Below are 16308 nucleotides of genomic sequence, written 5' to 3'. Positions count from 1 at the left end.
CCTGGAAGCCACTAGGAAGCTGGGGAAGGAGATACCGGCACAGAGACCCTTGAAGGGTGTGACATTGGAGGACTTGGAGTACTCCAAAGAAAAAGAATCACTTGGATGTGTATATGTAGAGAAAGAGGTTTAAATAATGAGTTGGCTGGTACGTTATGCAGGCTAGAATGCCCATAATTTGCAGGGTGGACTGACAGCTCCTCTCTGGGAACCAATGTTGCAATTCAAGTCAGAAGGCCATCCAAGGCAGTGTTCCTTCTTGCCCAAGGAGGGTCATTCTTGTTCTGTTCAGGCATTAAGTGACTGGATGAGGCCCACCCTCATTATGACTGGCAATTTGCTTTCCTCAAAGTCCACTAAATGACATGTTAATCTCATCCAGAAACACACTCACAGAAACATTCAGAATAATGTTTGGTCACAAACTGTAGCCCAGTCAAGTTGACCCATGAACCATCACAGAGGGAGTCTCAGCAATCAGTATTTTTACACATTGTCCCATCTGTCTGAGTAGCAAACATCCTGAAGGTAGAGTTGGTATTCTACAAACGTGTACTTTCAAAGGTTTAGGACACTGTAGAGCAGGTATCTTTCAGGTATTTATTAAATGTAAAAGGATGGAAGGTAGGAAGGAAAAGAGGGAGAAATAAATATTCCTCATTGTAGTTCTGAGCAGGACTAGGCCCCCTGGGGAAGATATCCAGCCCTGGAAATGACCTGTCCATTACCCACTCCTACCTCTGGGAAGTGGATTCTGAGTTTTAGCACCATTTGAATTTTCCAGTTTGGGTATAGTTATTTAGACACAGATCCAAGTCCAGATGGCCTTGCTCTGCAATTAGGGTAGGAAATTAATCATAAACACCTCCAGTGTCCTGGAGTCTCAGCTTGAACCCCCAACTTGGGATCCATAACATGCTCTGGCATCAAGACTAAGAATGCATTGGAGCAATGATCTTGCCACTGACAAACTCGCCTGCTTACATTTGCTGTTTCCATCCAGAGGCAGGAACATGAGGTCACATGGGCTGACCTGGGACATGCACGTGGCATTGTGTCTGCATGCCTGCTTACACTTAACAACTCTCACATTCTTCTTGGAGGCTGCATCATCTTGGGATCCTTCTCAGGCTGTGTCTTCATTCTTGTGCTCCTTGGAGGGTGGAGAAAGAGAGGAGAACATGCTTTCATACTGGAAACAGCTCTGGACTTTTGCAGCAGAAAATCTGGGTTCTATGACCTTCTGCCTGCGCAGCAGAGTGACTAAATCTCTCTGAGACTCAGTTTCCCTGCAGTGCTGACCTCAACAGGTCATAGGAACACTGCATAGGGTTTTGTGAGTAAACGAAACTTATTGCCCAGAAGGAGCAATATGCAAACAGCTAGGTCAGTACACTTGAATATTTTTTCTCATGTTGATGATACACACCCCAGAAAGATCGCATGAAAATGCAATCAACCTCTAAATCATTCATCTTCCTGGATCAAGGTCATGTGCTTTCCGATTCAGTTAGGCAAAATTGTGTGTGTGTGTGTGTGTGTGTGTGTGTGTGTGTGTGTGTGTGTTATGATATTGCCTGATAAAAAGGGATACTCCTTTAAATCTAATTGGTACCCTGGGGACACTGAATGTTCATGTCCTTAGTGAAGCCCCTCCTGACCATCCAGGTCTACTGAGAACATGCCAATTTTTGATCCTCTGCAGGTAGCCATGGATTCCACTTGTGACATGAATATACTCAGTATCCTCAGTTCAGTTATAAGTGCATAAATTTATTCCATGTGGGTCCTTTATATATTTATCCATCTATTTTTTCTTATCAGACATGACCATCAATAAAAATGTGTTAAGAAAATGATGGATGGATGACCCAAGAACATGCTTTAGTTGATCAATCACTGGGGTCAGACCCCTGTTTTTTCCTGGAACATTTTTTATGGAAGTGAAACTGAAGGAGGGCTCTTTGTGAGAAAGTATGTTATTTGTATATTGTGCCATTCTCCCTGAGAAAAAGAGATGATAGAGATAAAGCATGAGGCTTCAAATTCCACAAACATGTTGTCAATTGACAATGTATGTGATGACACAACCCCTGTTGGTGAACTGGCTAAAATAAATGCATTCTCTGCATAGGAACACTGTTGGCTGAGGTTAAGGCATTAACATGACACAACCACAGAGAAATAGCTTCCTTCAGGATTAACAGAATTTGGAATAAAGGCAGACCAATCTTTTTAGAAGAAAAGGTTTATTAAGAATCAGAGTCTTTGGAATTTGTCATTTCTTTTGGACAGGGAGGGTCTGGAAGGACTGAGAGTGAGTTCAAATGGATGCTCTCCTTATAACCAGCAGAATGACTGGGATTATAATGTCTATTTTACAATGAGGAAACTGAGGTTCAGAGAGGAAAAGACATTTGCTCAAGGCCACAGAGCTGGTTAAAGAAGATCAGCGTGGCCGGTGCATGCCTGTAATCCCAGCAGTTTGGGAGGCTGAGGCAGGAGGATCACAAATTCGAAGCCAGCCTCAGTAAAAGCAAGACACTAAGCAACTCAGTGAGACCATCTCTAAATAAAATAGAAAACAGGGCCAGGGATGTGGCTTAATGGTGGAGTGCCCCTGAGTTCAATCCCAAGTAGATCCCCCCACAAAAAAAGAAGGTCAATGTTCCAAAAAGATGGAAGCACAAGATATGTGGACAGGAACATGAACACACGGACATGGCAGAAATAGTAAGGGACTTTGTTCTCTCATTTTTAGGGTTTAGATGTGGAGTGTCCCCCCAAAGCTCATGTGTGAGACAATGCAAGAAAGTTTAAAGGTGAAATAATTGAGTTATGAAAACCTTAACCTAATCAGTGCATTAATCCCCTCATAGACATTAACTGGGTGGTAACTACAGGCAAGTAGGGTGTGCCTGGAGGAGGGGGGGTCATTGGGGACATGCTTTGGGGGCTTTTGTCATGGTGAGGAGAACTCCTTCTCTCTCTCTGCTTCCTAGTGTGATGGCCTGAGCCACTTTCCTCTGCCACACACTTCTACCATGATGTTCTGCCTCACCTCGCGTCCAGGGAAACCTCTAAAACCATGAGAAACTTTTCCTCCTCTAATTGTTCTTGTCAGGTCTTTTAGTCACAGCAGCAACAACAACAACAAAAAAGGCTAACTAAAACATTTATCTAGGGTTGTGGAAACACTTTGAGGAGTTTGAAGTGGACGAGGGACATGAATGATAACATGTTCACATCAGCATTGGGCACTGATTGACAAGTGGAAATAGTTAAGTCAGTTAAAAGCCTGTTGTAAGCTGGGCATGGTGGTATGTGCCTGTAACTGCAGAGACTCAGGAGGCTGAGGGAGGAGGATTATGAGTTCAAAGTCAGCCTCAGAAACTTAGTGAGGCCCTAAACAACTAAGCAAAACCCTGTTTCTAAATAAAATGTCAAAAGGGCTGGGGATGTGGCTCAGTGGCTAAGTGCACCTGGGTTCAATCCCTGATACAAAAAAAAAAAAAAAGGCTGTTGTAGATATCTAGACAACAATGTTGCTAGCCTGAATAGGGCAGTGCCATGGTTGACATGGCAAGGACAGTGACATATCCAAGATCTCACCATGATCAGAAGTGAAACCAGACCCAAACTGCACTAATGGGGCTATCTCCTAAGTCAGGAGAGGCCTGAGACGCACTGACACCATTCTGGAGGTAAAAGCTGCAAACTCTTTGGTGAAACAGCAAGGCAGGGGAATGAGCTGAACAATGGGAATAACAGCAGTGACCTGAAATTGTCCCCTGGGATTTTTGGAGATGTTGGACCGAGTTCATCCAGGAACACTCAGAGAAAAAAAAAAAAACTCTCCTCTCACACCATCCTCTGCCCGATTCTATCAGTCCATCTCCAAGAGGACCAAGCAAACTAAGGGAAATTCCAGGGACTAGACAGCCCCAAACATGTCACAAGCCCCAGGCAGCTCCATCTGTCCTCCTCCACCAATTCCAAAAGCCCACTCATTTTTTTCTTTTCATCAAAAAAAAAAAAAGGTATTTCTTCCCAGAAGGGGCACCCCATGGAAGTCTGCCACTCTTCCTGGGATACTGAGCACATTTTGACCGAATGTACATTTTTTTTTCTAATCTGTTATACACCCACATTCATTCCATGAATATGTTCTCAAGTACCAACACTGTGTCTGAAGGGGTTACCCCTGAGTCACAGCACACAGAGGCTGTATATTAGTTTGGAAGTGAACTTGACCAACCTGTGATCTAAGGTTAATGAAAATAAGTAGAAATCCCAGAATCTCTGTCTTTCGGAGTTATAATTCCACATAAATATGCTGTCCTTTGTGACCAAGTGTCCCCATACCTCCTGGGCCTCAGTTTCCCTTCCTTAAAATGAGGATATCAGATAACCTCTCAGTTCCCTTTCAGCTCTTTCTCTAGTTCTGTAAAGCTGAGTGACAAAACACACCCAACTAAGCAGTGAGCGCCACATGGACTGTCCAATGAAACATGCCCCGTGCCTACCACACCAAAGATGCATTCTCAATAAATATCAGTAGAAAGAATGAGATGGACTATACAACAAAGGATAAGGCCCTCTTCTCAGACAGAAAGTGAGTTGTAAACAACTGAAATATCATTTTTCACCTACCAGACTGGTGAAAATGAAAAAGGAAACCGCCTTGGGGGGGATCCAGCACTTTCAAACGTTGCTGATGGGAATGAATTTTGAAACAGTTTTCTTTCAAAAGAGGAAATTTGACAATATGTATCAAAAGTCTTAACCATGTTCATATTTTTTGACACAGCAATTCACCCTCCTGCTGATGTAATTTGAGGAAATAACTGGGCAAAAATGCAGACATGTATACATGTATTATATACAACTATAATGCACTCATAAAAAGTCACATATTCAGGCTTCAGTTGTAGCTCAGTGGTAGAACCCTTAGCTAGCATGTGTAGGCTGTGAGGCACTGGGATTGATTCTTGAATATAAATAAATAAATAAAGGTCCATTAACAACTAAAATAAAATATTTTTTTAAAAAGTCACAAAGTCCCACCAGTTTAAGGAAGAGGAGAAATAGGCCCCAGCTCTTGTGGGGAGTAGTGAGATGCCAGAGGCATAAGAGTCCAAAAGTATCATTGTGCCATTTTTGGAAAATATACAAGCATACCATGACACTGAGTTGTTCAAGATGATTCAGTTAAAGAAGATCTAGAGCAGGTATGAATATGTAGCAATGAATCCCAAAATGATGTATAATTATAATGTACAAATAAAAATATGGGGAAAAACAAAGAAGGAAATTTTGGTGTACAAAAATAAAATTTAAAACAATTTAAATTTAAAATTTAAAAAAAGAGCTAAAATGGTGCCTGGTACTTGGTGGAATCCACTAGATAATATCTCTTATATAGTAGGATGCCTAGAAGTCTGTGGGGCCACGGGTTAGAACCAATGGCCACATACAGCAGATCAAACTAGAGTTTTTCCTCCAAACTGCAAGCAGAAATACCCCACGGCCACTTTAGCTATCCTGATTTGAGTGAACAAGGGGCCTATACAATGCTTTAAAGGCATGTCAGTGAAGTTTCTCCATATCACCCCCATCCCATACAACTGTCATACCCCAAGAGTATTACCCAGTATCCCAGAATAGGAGCAAGGGCACTGTCCTAAAGAAACTACACAATCCTAAGAAAATGGCTTAGAAATGAGAACAGAAACCTTTGCATTCTACAATGTGGAAACACATTGCAGCTTCCAAAAAGAGAGTTGGATGTCTTCTAGGACAGCAGTGTATGGTCTTCCCTGGTGGACTGAGTTGCCCAGCCATGGACCAGACTGTGACTGGGGGTCTGCTATTCCTTAATGAACTATATGAGTTTCTTCTACCCATTTCCCAGTGAAGATCCTACCACTAAAATTTCAGTGGGAATAGCTACAAATGTCATTTCTCCCAAATGTATTAATATTTTGACCAGGGATTTGGTGGTATATTTCTCTCTTATAGTAGAAAACCAGGCACTATGATGGGGAAGATAAGCAAGCACCCGTCCCAAGCAAGCATCCTCCCATCCCAACAGCATCCTCCCATACTAAATGCAGCCCACAGCATGAGAAGGCATAGAGAACAAGGACAAAGACAGCAAGGGAGCCATAAAGATGCTAAATGCTGGGTCCAGAAAGGACTCCAGAAATCATATATTACAATCCGTTTGTTTCTCAGAGAATAAAAGTAAAGTCCAGAAAGGGATTATAATTGGCTCTGGTTTCCCCTGCTTCTTTGCAGGGCCTGGTTCCTATGGCTAGAGTTCAGGCCTATTCACAGCTTGATGGCTCTGGGCAACAAGTCCTCTGATTTCTGGGCTTGGGCACTTGCTCCAGGGGAGCTAGTTGAGAGACAGCCTGGGATTAGGAAGGGGTTGAGGTCCTTGATTCCATCCCCAATAGTAGGGGATCCTATCCTAGAATCTAGTGCAAAATCAAATTACAGAGCCTCTTATTCAAAATTGGGACTAATCAGCTTCTTATTACTATTATAAAATAAATAAGAAAAAAAAGAAAAGGTCTATTTTGGCTCACAGTTTGGAATTTCCATTCCAAAATCAAACCATTGCTTTAGAAGCAAACTGCTTACTTCATGAGCCAGGAAGCAAAAAAGATGATGAGACTGGGGTCCCACAGTTCTTCTCAAGGTCATGCCCCCAATGACCTAAGGACTTCCCATAATATCCCACCTCCTAAAGGTCCAAAGCACTTCCCACCCCAGAAACCAAGCCTTTAATACATGGGCCTTGGAGATATGTTTGTTCAAACTTTATTAAGAATCTCAAGCCAGTAACAGAAGAGTGTTAAAACAAAATTTTTAAGAAACAAGGTAGAAAGCCAGGTGCAGTAGCGCATGCCTGTAATCCCAGCAGCTCAGGAGGCTGAGGCAGGAGAATTACAAGTTCACAGCCAGCCTCAGCAAAAGCAAGGCATTAAACAACTCAGGAAGACCCTGAAAATAAAAATCAAAATAGGGCTAGGGATGGGGCTCAGGGGCCAAGTACCCCTGAGTTAAATCCCCATCACCAAAAAAAAAAAAAAATGATAGAAGAATAGGAGGCCTCTGCTCAAATCTATCTCTACCATCCTGGGCTCTACCAACAATACATTAGCAGTCATATGGACAAAAGTGACTTTGTGGAAACATTGAATTACAACTATGAGTTGGCGAAACCCAAGAGGAGTCCATAACTGAGAAAGGCTATTTTGAGAAGGCAAAAGTATGCCTGGATAACCAACTTATTGACCCCAATCCTAGCTGCAGACTTGGAAATAACCCCATGTCTCTGTAGGATTCAGATAAATCTCTTTTGGCTCTTGGTCTTGCCATGAGCACCATCAACCAAGTGAGCCAGGAAGAGCCATGCCAGCCAGTGCCTACTGATGTTAGTCCCAGCAATATATCTGGAAGTGGGCCTGCATATCAGCAAGAATACAAGGAAAGTTCTAGCTGCCAAATAGCCAACAGAAAATATACTTGTCCATTTCTAGGGAGGTAGATCTGAAGACCTCAATCCCAGCAGTGGATCCGGAAGCAGCCTGTGACTCAGTTTTAGCCCCTCTCAGTTGCAGTTCAGGGCTAGTCCTGCCTGCCCATGGACCCATTCAGTGACTGGACAGAAGTCACACCTGTCCAAGCACTTGTAAAAGGCCCACCATCTTTGAACTCAGCTCTGGGCTCTAAAGCAGACCTTTGTCCCAGTGCTAGTCCTCCTAACCAAGATTCTAGAAGTAGTCCCAGGGACCCAGGGACCAGAAACTATCCATATCCACACAAGACTCTGGTAACAGGCCCATCAATTGCAAATCTCACTGCAGACCCAGAAGTAGTCACATATCCCAGCTCCAAACTCACTCAACTGCAATCCCAGAGGCAATTTCTGCCCAAGGAATGGACCAGAAAAGGTCTTCACCTGCTAAAATATGACTAAAAGACTACAAGAGGTGTTTTTTTTTCTTTAAATGCCCAAACACCAACCAACACATGGATCACACAGAATAAGGAAAACATGACACCACTAAAGCAAACTAATAAAACTTCAGTAACTAACTCCAAAGAAATGGAAATCTATGAATTAGAAAAATTCAAAATAATCATCTCAAAGAAGCTTACTGAGATGCAAGAGACAGACAGATCACTGATCAAAATCAGAAAAGCAATGTATGAACAAAATAATAAATTTAATAGAGAAATGGAAAATATAAAAAAGAAATCCTCAGCTGAAGGATACAGGGCAAAAGTAAAAATTTCAATAGAGCACTTCAATGGTAGACTTAATCATTAAGAAAAAAAGAATCTGCAAACTTGAATAGATCATTTGAAACTAAGTAATTTAGAGAACATAAAGGACTGAACATGCAGCTTGATGACAAAGTCCTTGCCTGGCATGCATGAGGCCCAGGGTTCAATCCCCAGTACTGGAAAAAGAAAAAATAAAAAAGAGTAAAGAAGAAAGGATACAGGAGCTATGTGGCATCACCACATGCATGAGCATTTACATTACAGGAGTTTCAAAAGGAGGAAAACATAGAAAAAGAGAAAGGAACAGAAAGCTTAATTAAGGGAAAAAAAGACTGAAATTTTTCCAAATTTTAGGATGGATATGGACATCCAAAACCATGAAGCTCAAAAATTTCTTAACCAAGATCAATCCAAAAAATACTCTGAGATACATTATAATGAAATTGTCAAAAGTCAAAGACAAAAGGAGAATTTTGGAAGTAGTGAGAGAAAAGCAACTTGTCACTGACAAAGGAAGCTCTATAAGGCTATAAATAGATTTTTCACAGAAACCTTGCAGGTCAAGAGGGTATGAGATGATATATTCAAAATGCTGAAAGAAAGAAAAAAATCTATTCAAGAATATTAACTTGGTCAAAGCTATCCTTCAGAAATGAAGTAAAGGTGAAGACATTCCCAGACAAACAAAAGCTGAGAGAACTCAACACTACTAGTCCTGCCTTGCAAGAAATGCTAAAGGGGGTTCTTCAAGTTGAAATGAGAGGATGTCAAAGGACAACATTGGAATATATGACAGTGTAAAACTCACTAGTCAAGGTAAATAGTCAAATTCAGCATACTCTAATACTATAATGTTGGCATGGAAATCACTTTTAACATTAGTATAAAAGTTAAAAGGCAAAATATTAAAAATAACTGTAACTATAATAACCTGTTGGTGGATAAATAATATAAAAAGATATAAATTATGCCATCAATAGTATGAAATGTGGAGGGGAAAGGAGTAAACATGTAGAGTTTTGTATATAATTAAGATTAATGTGGGGCTGCAGGTGTGGCTCAGTGGCAGAGCACTTGCCTCACATATGTGAGGCACTGGGTTTGCTCCTCAGCACCACATAACAATAAATAAACAAAGGTATTTTTAAAAAGATTAATGTTACTAGCTTAAAATAAACTGTTAAAATTATAAGACAGTTTATGCAATCTTCATGGTAACTACAATTTTAAAAATCTCTAGGAGATACAAAAAAAACCAAAGAGCAAAGAATCAAAGCATATTGCTACAAAAAAATCAATAAATTAGAAAAGAAGACAGCAAAGAATGCCTGAATGGAAAAACAAATCTAAATCCAACAACATGCTGCCTACAAGAGACTCACTTTATACTTAAAGATGCACATAGGCTGAAAGTGAAAGAATAGAAAAAGGTATCCGTGCAAATGATAGCCAAAAGAGAGCAAAAAATATATTCCAAGTAAAAATCTATCACAAGAGACAAATTATACAATGAGAAAAGGGTCAGTTCACATGAAAATATAACAATTTTAAATATATGCATATAACATTGGAGCATGTAAATTTACAAAGCAAATATTAATAGAAACAAAGGGAGAAATATCAATGTGATAATAGGAGGGAACTTCAATATCTCACTTTAATCAATGGATATACTTTTATAATACAATAACATGTTTGACTCAGTATATAGAACAAATGAACCTCACAGATACACATAGAACATTTCACCCAACAGCTGCAGAACACACATTCCTTCCAAGCACACATAGAACATTCTCCAGGACAGAGAGGCCACAAAACAAGTCTTAACAAATTTAAAAAGAGAATCCTGTCAAATAACTTTTCCAACCACAATGGTATGAAGCTAGAAATTAATCACAGGAGGAAAATAGAACAATTCACAACTTGTAGAAATTAAACACACTCCTGAACAACCAATGAATCACAGAAGAAATCAAATGGGAAATTTAAAATATCTCAAGAGAAAATGAAAATATGACATACCAAAACTTATATCATGCAGCAAAATAAGTTCTAAGAGGGAAGTCTGTAGCAAAAAAAAATGCTCATGTAACAAAAAATAAAGGTCTCATAAAACAACCTAATATTACTCTTTAACATTAGGTTGTTTTATGAGAAACATAAACTTCTTAGTTTAGAAGAATAAACTAAGCCCAAAGTTAGCAGAAGGAAAGGAATAATAAAGATTAGAAACTAGAAAGAATAAAAAAGATAAACAAAAGTAAGATTTGGGGTTTTTTAAAGATAAACATAATTGATAAACATTTAATTAGCTTAACCAAGAAAAACAAGAAAGAACTCAAATTTTAAAATATAAATGAGGAGATATTACAATGTATACCTCCTGCAAACCAAGGGTCATAAGATTACTCTGGAGAATTGTATGCTAACAAATTGGATAACCAAGAGGGAAATGGATCAGTTCCTAGAAGCATATAACCTACGAAGACTGAGACATAAACAGAAAAAAAATCTGAACAGATCAATAACAAGAATAGAGATTGATGCAATAATCAAAAACTTCCCAACAAAGACCAGTATCAGATGATTTAACAAGGGAATTCTACCAAACATTTAAAGAAGAGTTGGTGTCAATCCCTCTCAAATTTTTCCAAAAAATGGAGGAGGAGGGAATACTTTTAAGCCTACTTTACAAAGCCAGCTTTACCTTCATGCCACAGCTAGGTAAATATGGGGGGGGGGGAAGGAAAGGAGAAAGGGAGGAGAGAAAGGAGCGATCTTGAGTAAAAGCAAATCTTGGAGACTTACACTATCTGATTTTAAACTATATCACAAAGCTACAACAATCAAAATAGCCACAAAAACAGGGTACTAGCATAAAAAAGAGGTACATGTCACAATAGAACAGAAGAGAAAACCCAAGAGTCAATTCACACAAGCTTTATAAAAGTGCCAAGGACACACAATGGGGAAATTCTCCCCAATAAATGGTGCTGGGGAAATGGTTCTGGACTATGTATAAGTTGGATCCTTATAATATACCATAAGCAAACATTAACCTGAAGTGGATTAAAAATTTAAATGCAAGACTTGAAACTATAAAACTCCTAGTAAAAAGCACTCGAGGGAAAAACTCCTTGACATTGACCTTGATGATGATTTTTTGGACATGATCCCAAAAGCACAGGCAATAAAAGCAAAGTGAAATAGATGGTACTATTACTAAGAAATAAGCTTCTGCACAGCAATGGAAACAATCAATGAAATCAAAAGACTACCATAGAATGAGATAAAATATCTGCAAACTACATATCTGATAAAGAATTAATATCAGAACAAGGAACTTGTAGAGCTTTATAGCAAAAACAAAAACAAAAACAAAACAAAAAAACAAACAAAAAAAAACCCCACCAAATTATCCAATAAAATATGGGCAAAGGAACTAAATAACATTTAAAAAAATCATACAAACAATCAACAGGCATATGAAGAGGTGTTCAACACCACTAATCATTAGGGAAATGCAAAGCAAAACAACAATGAGATCTCACCTCACCTATTAGGGTGGCTCTTATCAAAAAGACAAGAGATAACAAGGGTTGGTTAGAGCACAGAGAGAAGGGAACCCTTGGACAGTGTTGGTGGGAGTGTAAATTAGTAAAATCATTATGGAAAGCAGTATGGAGGGTCCTCAAAAAATTAAATATAGAACCACCATATAAGCTGATAATCCCACTGCTGGATATATATCCAAAGGAAATGAAATCAGCATCTCCAAAAGGAGATATTGGCACATCCATGTTCATTGAAGTTTTATTCACAATAACTAAGCACTGATGCAACCTAAGTATCCATCAGTGGACAAACAGGTAAAGAAAACATGGTATGTGTGCACAATGGAATACTACCAGCCTTTAAAGCAGGAAGTCCTGCCATCTGCAATATGAATGAACCTGGAGGTATTAGGCTAGGTAAAATAATCCAGATAGAGAAAGAAAAATGCTATGAGATTTCATTTATATGTGAAATTTTAAAAAGTCAAACTCACAGAAGCAGAGAGCAGATGGTAGTTGCGATGTCTGGGAGCAGGAAAGGATGATAGAGAGAGGTTGGTAAAGAGTGCAAACTTTCATTGTTAAGAAGAAAATGTTCTGAAGATCCAATGTACAGCATGGAGACTACAGTAAACAACACCATATCATATATTTGAAATTTGATAAGGCAGTAGATCTTAAGTGTTCTCACCAGACACATACAAAATTATAGCTATGTGAGGTGATGGATTTGTTAAGTAGTTGATTGTGGTAATCCTGTCACAATTGTGGTAATCCTGTTACCTAGCCTAATACCTCTGTATATCAGATCATCACATTTTACATCTTAAATATATGCAATATTTGTCATTATATCTCAGTAAAGCTGAGATGCAAAGATTGCAAAAGGCTATACAATGGATCCAATCCCAGCTACATCTCTTTCCTCAGGAGAGGAGGGATTAGAACATTAAATCAAGCATGAGCCCTTTAAGTGGTATTGCATGCTGGTGCACAGGCCACAAGCCTGAGAAGCCAGCCTGCCATCCACTTCAACCTAAGAGCCCTCCACTTTACCTCCTATATGTCTCTTGAAGCCATTGACTCCCTCCATCATTTCTATGCCGCTACTGCAATCCAAGCTGCCAGCCACGCAACTCCTTGGAGGGCTGCAAATCTTTCAGTCCCTCTCAACTGAATCCACACAGCAGTTGGAGTTACCTTTTAAAACAGCACATGCAATGACATCAGCTTTTGATGGGGATAGTTTAATGTCCTTGCAATGTTCCTAGGGAAAAGGCCAAATGCTTTAAAATGGCCCATAGTACCTACATGGCCCCGCTCTGCAGATCAGGCCAGACTTTCTTCCTTTTTTTAAACACTACACTATAAGCTCTCAAAGCTTCATCCACTATCCCTCCAAACCCTGACCAAGTTACCTCCTGCTTGTGTCTCATATCTCAGAATATTTGCCTTCAGAACATCTTATAATACTACAGATGTCTTAGAATTTTCCAAAGGCACTATTTTACAGATGTTTGTGTGGGGTATGGATTTATAATGCCTGCCACTAAAGAGAATTCTGCCAGTTCACAATAGCATCTCTGTGCCTTGTATGTTGTACATATGCAATATTCATATGTTGAATGAGTTAACTAATAAACCAATACCTGCCACATACACGAAAATCCCAAGACTGACAATGTACCCAGCTGGTCATAAGGGGAAACAGAAATGCTACCTCAACTATAACAACAGGATGAAAATACCTTCTTTGAATGGATGCTGCACAGATTTAATGAGATTGTATATTTAAAGGACCTGGTATAAGAGTCATGGTCAGTAAATGTCCATTAAATGTTTGTGGAGGGATTCTGTGAATCCTGCAGCAGGGGAACACCAAGGGAGCCCTTCTTTCTTTCCCAACCCTGTCCCCAGGGATATGGAATTTTTAGAAGAAAGTTTTAGATTAATTTACGTCCATAGTCATATTAGAGATTTAATGCGTTCCCCCTTCCTAGAGACGTGCATTTATAGACAGTCTTCTGGGACTCATTTGAGTTGCAAAACACCCCTCCGTCAGGAATAATAATATATAGGTGTAGGAAGGAGGTGGTTTAAATCCAGTTGCAGCTACTTCCAAACCCTAGTCACATTCTTCCACACTAGAATTCCTTTGGGGGAGAATAGTTAATTTAAATCTACTATCTTTAGACCAAGTTAGATTTAGCCTGAATCTTAACTTTAATCTGTATTAACTATTAACTAATTGGGGAAGTAGGGTGGACACCCCCTCTACCATACACACAAAGCTGACCCAGGCTTCATTCAGTTTTCTTGCTCCTAAAAAACTTCTTGAAATTCAGAATTAATGAAAAAGATGAAGTGACCTCTCTGGTCAATTTAAGCAGGAAAGTTGATACTCCCTGCCAGGGTCAGAAATTAGTATGAAGACTGCTGCTCATTTTCCCATCCAGCCTTACCTTTGGCTTGACCTCCCAGGCTGGGTTTGCAGAGCCAGGGTTCTGTCTGGCCTGGAGGTAGCTGTGCATTGTGTAGTCCCTATCAACAGCTGCCCAGTGTGTCCAAAGAGGAGATGGCCATCCCTTGAATCCAAATGAAGCTCCAGGCAGGGGAGAACTGATCCTCAGTTGCAAAGCCAGGTTCCTTTGAGCCTGCATAATTCAGTCTGCAGGAAGCCAAATATCTTATTAAAAAAATCCAAATCATAACATCCTCCTGTATTTGTCCTGCTTTTGTTCCTCCTCAGAGCACATTCTGGCCTATTAGCTTGTTAGAGCTTCAAAAACAACCCCATGAGGTCTATAGGCAGGAATTGTCATCCCCATTCATAAAAAGAAGAACTGAGATTCTGGAAATAATTCTCATTTATGGCAGCATGACAAGCATTGTTGGGTGTTTACTGTGTGCTGAGAGCTTTGTGTGAACTATCTCAATTAAATTCTGGGAAGCAAATTATCTTGTTCTCCTTTTTCTATAGGCCAGGAGTCAGAGGCTGGGGAAAGCTAAATTCCTTGTTGCAGGTACAGAAAATGCCAGAGCCTGGATTTTCAAAGATTGCAAAAGGCCATGCAATGGACTACTATGTTGGAGATCACCCAGAAAAAGCCCATCTTGGAGGTTCCCTTTCCAAGGCCACATTAGCATGTATTATTTTATTTCTAGGACTCCTTTCTCAGATCTCCACCACACCACTGACCCTTAAATCTATGAACTCATAGCTCTCAGGGAAATTGGGTCCAAAGCATGATTCCCATATCCACCTTCCCTGGGAAATTAGCATACATTACCATTCCACAAAATTCTAGGTACCCAGAGTTGTTCACTACAACACAACTCTAGCTTTGGGAAATTTATACCCTAGTGGGACCCCCTCCCCCAGATATGAAAACTCTCAAAAGACATTTATGCAACAGGTGTCAACAGCGTAAGACATCTCCAATTATGGGCCAGGCACCATTTTAGAACCCTGGGATTCCGCCAACAGTAAGGCAGATAAAGTTCCTGCTCTAGTGGGGCTTACATTTTAGCAGAAGAGGCAGATATATTTAAAAAAAAAAATAGGGCATAGTGGCAATCCCAGTGGCTCAGGAGGCTGTGGCAGGAGTATTGCAAATTCAAAGCCAGTTTTGGCAACAGCAAGGCGCTAAGCAACTCAGTGAGACCCTGTCTCTAAATAAAATACAAAATAGGGCTAGGAATGTTGCCCAGTAGTCAAGTGCCCCTGAGTTCAATCCCTGGTGAAAAAAAAAAAAAGTACATAGAATATTAATGTAACAGCAGGAGATGTTAAGTACTCTAAAGAGAAAAAATCCAGGAAGGATATGGAGGGAGACTTAGGATGCACTTTTAGATGGTCAGGGGAGGTTGCTGATCAGCTAATGTGGAGATTTTCCTGGATTATCTGGGTGGGAAGGCTGTATGCACACATACTCATCCTTATAATTGAAGGACAGATATGAAGAGAGTCAGTGTCACATACACACAGAGATGTAAAGATGCTACACTACTGGCTTCAAAGGCTGAGGAAGGGCCACAAGCCAAGAAATGTAAGGGACCTTGAAGATCAGAGCAAACAGATTCTCTGCATGGGTCTCCAGGAGGAAGTAGCACAGTAGAAGCTTTGAATTTATCTTAGTAGGGCACAGTGCCAAATTCTGACCTCCAAACCTCCATTTCTTCACCTGTAAAATGAAGTTGTTATAATTAAATGAGATGAGACACAGAAAACTTAGCTCTTCATAGACATTGATCTATAGAAGCTATTACTATCATTTCTAAAGTATAGAAAACAAAGGACCTTCATAAACTTCTAATGAGGATCAGACCAACAAGAGCAGAGGCTAGCACATAAAATACATTCCAATTGTTCATTACTTACATTCTGTCAGCTAGAAATTCTAAAAGGATTTGAGAAGATTTATAGTTTAAAAAAACAATTATATTAACA

At 39.8% G+C, this 16308-nt stretch overlaps 1 long non-coding RNA gene across 1 annotated transcript; it reads right to left on the bottom strand.

The window, feature by feature from the left end:
• Nucleotides 1-583: 583 nt before the first annotated feature.
• LOC120891499 (uncharacterized) lies at nt 584-15196 on the bottom strand. Its single transcript, XR_005735956.2, has 2 exons — nt 14321-15196; nt 584-1153 (listed from the first exon to the last, which is right to left on the bottom strand). It is a non-coding gene; the product is annotated as an uncharacterized LOC120891499 (long non-coding RNA).
• Nucleotides 15197-16308: the final 1112 nt, after the last annotated feature.

Source organism: Ictidomys tridecemlineatus, chromosome 16, assembly GCF_052094955.1.
Source record: "Ictidomys tridecemlineatus isolate mIctTri1 chromosome 16, mIctTri1.hap1, whole genome shotgun sequence".
NCBI classification, from domain to species: Eukaryota; Metazoa; Chordata; class Mammalia; order Rodentia; family Sciuridae; genus Ictidomys; species Ictidomys tridecemlineatus.
The sequence above is the reverse complement of the archived record's forward strand: the minus strand, read 5'-3'. Positions and strand labels throughout refer to the sequence as shown.